General features: G+C 42.6%; 1 long non-coding RNA gene across 1 annotated transcript; it reads left to right on the top strand.

Annotated features, from left to right (window-relative positions):
- The first annotated feature begins 4,633 nt into the window (after positions 1-4,633).
- Positions 4,634-6,433, top strand: LOC136509536 (uncharacterized). The gene is made up of 3 exons (XR_010772376.1): positions 4,634-5,092; positions 5,393-5,521; positions 6,385-6,433. It is a non-coding gene; the product is annotated as an uncharacterized lncRNA (long non-coding RNA).
- Positions 6,434-7,237: the final 804 nt, after the last annotated feature.

The raw sequence follows: 7,237 nt of genomic DNA, 5'->3' as shown, positions 1-7,237 counted from the left end.
GTGCTAGCCTTTCTTGTTCTGTTTCGCCAACTACCGGTGGCTCGTCATTACTGACGACATTGATCAAGTCTCCTCGCCTTGGTGGGAAAGATGGGAATCGTGGGAAACCCGGGGAGTGGTCTAGGATATCCAGATCGTATTCAACTTCTTCATTGTCACGGCGCTGGAGCTCAGTGTGGACGGAGCCAATAGATGTGATGCTGGATGGGGAGCTTGAACAACCCTCTTGAACTATGTGGATCGACCCTTCTTGATATTCCTCGATCCGAACCATGTTGACAAAGTTGCGTGGCTTTGGCCGAGGTCGATGTATAGAACATAGATCCGAGCAGCGTTGTATATTGTGCCATAGTTGGAAGCAATGTTTCGCAGGCCATACTCGGAGAGCCGGAGACCCATCGCGGGGGCTGGTCGGCGACGAACGGAGCGCCCTTTAGGAGTAGATGTGACCACGAGATCCGTACCGAGTCATGCAGGATGACTGGCCTGAGCTGGTCGGGTAGATCTGTTGTGGGTAGTGGTTACCTGCTCAGTAGGTTGATTTTGAATTGAATCTACCAGAGCTAGGGTTTTAGCAAGCTTGGTGCTGATCCGATCGATGGAGTCGAGCAGGTCGGTGTTGTCGATCTGCCTCCCTTTGTAGCGAGGAAGCGGACGACGGGTTGTCGGCGTGGCTGAAGACAAAGCTGGTGTGGCTGAAGCCAGATCCAACGTGGTCGGAGCCGTAGCTGATGCTGGTGAAGCAGTGGTCGACGTAGATTGGATCCGCGCCTCCTCCGTGGTCATGGCGATGAAGTTGTCGGAGCTAGTGGTCCAGGTGATCTGGCCGATGGTGAACGTGAGGCCATTTGGCGTAGCCATGGAACCGGGGATGATGACCATCTTGTTCGTCTGGAGAGCAGTACGCACACCCCCTACCTGGCATGCCACTGTCGACAAAATATGGTTGGCAGTCTACCTAGGGGTATGCCCAAGGTAGTAGATTATCGGCAGACAGATGCGCAAGCTACAAACAAGATGGTGACGCAAGATAGACATGAGGTTTTATCCAGGTTCGGCCGCCATGAAGGCGTAATACCTACGTCCTGCGTCTGATTGTATTGTTGTATGTCAATGAGAGATGTTTTGAGAGGGGTCCCCTGCCCGCCTTATATAGTCTGGGGAGCATGGTTACAGATCTGGAAACTAATCCTAACCAGTTACAATTGCCATAGGTGGCCGGATAAGGATTCCTATTCTAACCGACCAGGATCTTGCTTGATCTCGAAGTCTGCCTTGATTCCTTGTGCGGGACTCCGAGCAGATTGGCCGGGCCGCGCGTCGTCTTCTAGTGGGCCAGACCCCTTGGTCCGGGCCGACCCAATCCTAGCCGTAAGGGTATAGGGGTTAATACCCCCACAGCGTCGGAGGAGGCAGCCGCTGTGGGTGTGTCCATTGAGCTGCCGTCGTGGTCTCCGTGGTCGCTATGATCGCTTTACCTAGCGTGAAAAAATGATAGCCCCCACACGCACGGTTTCAGAAAAGGGGCACGCGAAAGGCGTGGTAGGAGGAGTTATGTGCCGTGATTATTGGATCTAATCCTACCGGTGGGTAATTTGGTGGGCTATTGCAAAAATTAAAGGCGTGATTATTGGATCTAGTCCTACTAGTGGTTGTTTTGGCGGGCTACTAGCGTAAATTAAAGGAGGGAATCCGTGCGTGGTGGAAAAAAATAAAAAAATGATATAATCATGAGAGCCTAATAAAAATAAAATATACTAAATAGGCAAATAAAATAATTATCTAATTTTCTAATGCAAGGTAAAAGTATGTATTATTTTGTTTACAAAAATAGCACGAAATATAGCTAATCATATCGATTTTAAATGAGTACTCATCAGAAGTAAAGAAAATGATAAACTATACTCCCTCGGCCCCATAATAAGTTTTTTAAGTTTGACTAATTATAGAAAACATAATATCAATATTTGTATCTCTAAGTAAGTTTATTATGAAAATATGTTCTAGAACTAATCTAATGATACTTATTAGGTATTAGCAAATTTTTTATATCAAATCCTTCTAGCATGCCTAAACGTGTGTTTGGATTAAGGGTTCACCTGGATTGGATGGGTTGGACCCAGATTTGATAGTGTTTGGTTTGGGGTTCAAGTGGGTTGGGTTTGTTCCCATAGGGAATATCGGGTTCGACCGGCTCCACCAAATTGGGCAAACCGCGTAGACCCAGATGAAGCCTACGCGTGCACAGGGAGTAGCTGGCCTGAGCAGTGGCGCGTGTGCGGCTGATGTGCAGCCGAGGCCATGGGGACCGAGCAGCGGCGCGGTGCGAGGTGATTTGACCGAGCAGCCCGGTCTACGACTCCTAGTTCTCTCCCCTAGCCATGGCTGACGATCGAGTGGGTGTTCCTCCCCTTTCAATATCCTTCCTCCTCGGCAGCGATTGAGTGGGAGGCGGCGGATTTGGGAGCGGTGGGAGTGGAGGCGGGAGCAGGGGGAGCTATGCAGCATCGAAGATCGGGCGCGGGCGGAGCTGTGGAGGGTGACCGAGCAAAGAAAGATGGGGAGAAGAAGGTGGTAGAGGCTGATACGTGGGGCCCATTTGTTAGGGATCGATCTCAACCCCTCTTGAACCAAACATAAAACATGGGGCAACCCTATCCCTCTAACCAAACAAAGAATGGGTCCAATCCTACCCAAAAAATAGGGATAGAGCCAACCCATTCCACATGGTTTCTAATCCAAACACACGCTAAATATCAAATTCTTGAGGACTGGGCTTTCTCAATTCTTGTCGAACCCTTAAAAATGACGTGGCGCTTACCTGGGAAAATTACATGGACAAGATGATTTGATGACGTAGCAAGTAATTTGAGAGCATATATAGCCAAGCTTGTCAAGATCCCGATGCATTTTCCTACAATCTTATCACTATGATCATATCAAGGGAAACTATCAGTGTGTTTGGATAGCGTCGCGGGATGGTCCTGGAACCATCCGAACCTAAAACCGAGCCTGCGAGTTCGTTTGGACTGCGGTGTGGAATGGTCCCGTTTGTCATGGACCGATCCTAAATGAACTTTATCGTATTGCGATTCTAAACGAGTCTTCTATTGTTTCCACATGATCCTACAAAGAATATATAGTATCATGATACAACTGTACTACGATAGTACATAATAATTGATATAAATAAGTTTTTTAATTCAAATGTACTAAAATATTGTCTAAAGCTAAGTTGCATGGAACAAAATGTTTATAAGTGATCTTACATATACAAAACTCAATTAATTTTTTAAAAATTAAAATGGTAGCATTTAATCTTTCCAATATAGTACAAATGTGATAGTATCCCGATACTACGACCTCATCCTATGATTCGGTACTGTCATGTTCGTGAACAATCGTGGCCCCTAGTTTAGTTAAGGTTAAGCAACAAAATGGATAGCATATATAAGAACTTGGAATATAACTTAATATCATGCCTATTAGATGGTGATGTGGTGCCTAGTATATTATTAAATGATAATGTGAACGATGATGTCGTGTAGAACTTAAAAACCACAGTTCAATTGGATGATGATGTCGTACATAGAACTTAAAAAACACAGTTCAAATGTGGACGATGATGTCGTGCCTCTTAGATGATTATGTGGCCCCTAGGTTAGTAAAGCACATATTATTTGTGTTATTGGGCCAAAGGGAAAAATATATGAGTAACAAATAGAAAAGAAATTGTAAATATAAATACGAAATAGTTAAAAAATTTAAACAATAAGTACCAAAAAAGATGGTAAAATTTATAATGTAAATAAGAAATAGGGATTAAAATATGAATATGTCAAAAATCAAAAAATAAAGAGTTTTTGTAGTATGTACTATCTCTCTCCCTTTTTAAGTATTGATATGGTATTTGTGCTGATCAAACTTTCTTGAGTTTAACTAGGTTTATAGAAAAATATTTGCAGCATTTGCATCTCTAAATAAGTTTATTAAAAAAATAGATTTAACGATCTATCTAATGATATTAATTTAAAAATTTTATCAGATTCATATTCGTATCATTAATGATATTGGAATGGACGGAGTACCTTTTTAATGGAAACTTAATAAGTTAATATATCCTGATTTCAATATGTTTTCGAATGTGAAACTTCGAAAAAAATATGTTTTTCAATGTACACAATTTTATTTTATTTTTTGCAATAATACGCTTTTCTGAATTTAAATGTATTTCTACCCACTTCTTAGAGTTACTTGGTATTAGAGCAACATTTGTAGGCATCGGTGTCAGTACTGTGAGACTCAAAAAGAAAAAAAAACTAGTATATGTGGTTTGTAAACCAGTGCAATTCAAAATTTCGAGGGACCAAACCACACCCTTTTAACATTATCAAAAACTTTCATCACGTAAATCAAAATGAGTTGGTAATTTTTTTTCATTTTGTGGATATTCAACATGTCATTATCTACATATGTGCAGTTTTTTTTTAAAAAAACAAACCTTTTAACTATGATTTGTATAGTCTATACTATTTTTAAAATTGGCTATTTCAATCTATGGAAATTTTGGTGGCCAAATTCTGGGTCACGAAACTCGTCTTGAGGCTACTAGCGGGAAACAAACCCACGAGGCCCTGGACCATCCAGAAGCAGGGCAAGCCGGGGGAAACAAGGAGGACTTCGCCGATCTTCCTCCCACCGCCGCCGCTGCCACCGCCGCGGCGTCATCTCAACACCATGCCACACGCTTTCCTCCCTACGAAATCCGCCACCTGCCCCGTGTTCACCTCGTCCACCCCAAACATAGCCGTTCCCCTCCCTTTCCCTCTGCCTCCACAAAGCTGCCTCCTCTTCAAGCGGGGTGGAGGTAGCCAGATCCGTGGCCCGATGCCCCGATCTACCAGGGGATGGATAGATCCAAGCAGCCACGGCAAGGATGACCAAGGGCGCATCGGCGGCGACGGCATCCCCCGCAGTCGGACACGGCAGCAACTGCAAGGCGGCCGCCACCCACCCCTTCGGTCGCGGCAACGGCAGCACCCATCCAATTCCCGACGAGGACTGCTTCCTCCGTGGCTGCATGTTGACAGAGGTAAAAATTTCCTCAAATATATTTTGGATGACTAAATGTTGCTTTTGCTTTCACGGCTGTAACTCTTCTATTTTTCTTTGACAGTCAGTGAACTCCCACTTCCATTTTCAATTCTCACCATTCCTTTTCTACCTGCAGCCACATGTGCAATATTTATCTTTCCATCTATGCAGGCTAACAGAGGCTTTCAGTTCTTTATTATCAGACTAACAGAGTCTAACAATCATATGAAAATAACTGAATGTTGCTTTTGATTGACATGTGAGACAATTGTTTTGATGACTGAATGTTGCTATGTAGGCATGAAGCATGAATGCTGCTACTGAATAGATGCAATGTGGGATGCGGGGCGATTCAGCAACTCTGCTAGTTATATATGGAGTGTCTGTAAGGTTCTTAGAAAAGCTTATGCTGATGATGACTTATGAGGTGAGTCGACATTAGTATAAATGTTTTATTTCAGTTTGCTCCATGCTCCTGTATGAGTTCTGAATGTCCTAAAAGCTAGAATGTGAAAAACTACTGATCTATGTTGCAGAAAATTATGGAACTCATATCAGTTTCAAGGAAGGAACTCCTATCTGTCTAAAAATAAAATAACTGAAAGATAACTCAGATGTTTGGAATGGTCTACTTGTCTATTCAGTTTAGTAACATTGCTAGTGTTCAGTCTGGCCATTGACCAAGTTCAATGGTCCTTCAATTTAGTTCTGTTGGTGCTTCTATTCTTATTTATTTTTTCAGCCATTGCCAGTTGTCATGACTAGAGTTGCTTCTTTTTGTCAGAGGCATGTAATTGGTTAGTTTTACATGTGGATTTGTGTTCCTCATTTCCCTACTCCCCCTCAGCCTCCCATGGCTGCAGTGGCCGATCCAGAAAATTAGCAGTGGGTTAGCACTGATAAAAGTTAGTTTTGGACTACAATACTAAACCTTAAGTCCTTAAGCGAAGGCAATTTTGCCTAACAACCATCGACACATTTCTAATCAAATCAGGAGCCCAGTGCAATTGCTAATATAAATCAGTCACTACATTCTTTCAGACAAGGCTCAAATCTGGATCAATTTGTTTTGCTTGAGCACCACAACTTAAGCATGCTTGGCTGCACCTTACTAGTGCATTGGTAATTTTAGCATAACAATGAAGCAAGACATGAAATATTGTTAAAAGTCTTCTACCTCTGAATTTTGTTGTTTCCTATGACAGATAATCCACATAACTGAACAAATGCAGCTCACATGACAAACACATTTTATTTTCATTCAGCATACCTAATCTGTAAACTTTTTAGGTTGATTGTCATTTCCGATTTGGAAGGCGAATATGAAATAGAAAGGAAGTGCAAAGACCAACTGTTTGGATCGGCATCAACAAAAAAGAAGGCTAGTCCAACTAGTATTGTTTGGATCATGTAACCCTTTCAAATGTTTTCAGCACACATTGCCTGAAATTTTTAGCACTCCTAAATTAGCCATGTGTATCAAATGTTTTCTGCACTCTACATTACCCATGTCTATCAACCGTTTTTAGGTTGTGACCACCAATCCTTCTGATTCTAAGGCGAAGCTGACAAAGAAAGGAAGGGCAAGGACCAAATCATTCGGCATCAGCCTAAGAGAAGGTTAGTGCAACCTGCGGTTGTTTGGCTGCCTTGGCTAGTTCTGCTCTGAGGCATTTAACGTTACTAACTGAAATTTTGTTGGCTGGTGTAGAAAGTCACCAAGCCCCTAAGCAAAAGGGTTGAACAACTTAGATCGCACATGGATGATCTGCGAGAGGAGATTGAGAACTAGACCTGAAGCTTGAAGACATGGGGGAGGACATAGACATGACTATGAAAGAGTTCATGGTGGCCAGTTGCTGACAGGTTTGAGGACATGGAGAAATGATCAAGCCCCAGAATAACTAAATTCCTAGTAGGTTAACCAGGTCCTAGCTGGTTCTTATGCAGGTTATCATGTAGGCACTTTGGCAACATCTAAGTATGGACATCTATATTGTAAATGCAGTACATGTATCTATCTATTATGTACATTTATGTCTATCTATGAGGACCTAGCTGGTACTTACATCTATCTGTATATTCAAGTTCATGTTACCAGCTATATGGCCTGATTCTTACTGGATCAAGATATACTGATGAC

The sequence above is a fragment of the Miscanthus floridulus genome, chromosome 15, assembly GCF_019320115.1.
Source record: "Miscanthus floridulus cultivar M001 chromosome 15, ASM1932011v1, whole genome shotgun sequence".
Taxonomy (NCBI): Eukaryota; Viridiplantae; Streptophyta; class Magnoliopsida; order Poales; family Poaceae; genus Miscanthus; species Miscanthus floridulus.
Note: the sequence above shows the minus strand (reverse complement) of the source record. Positions and strands in the feature narration are given on the sequence as shown.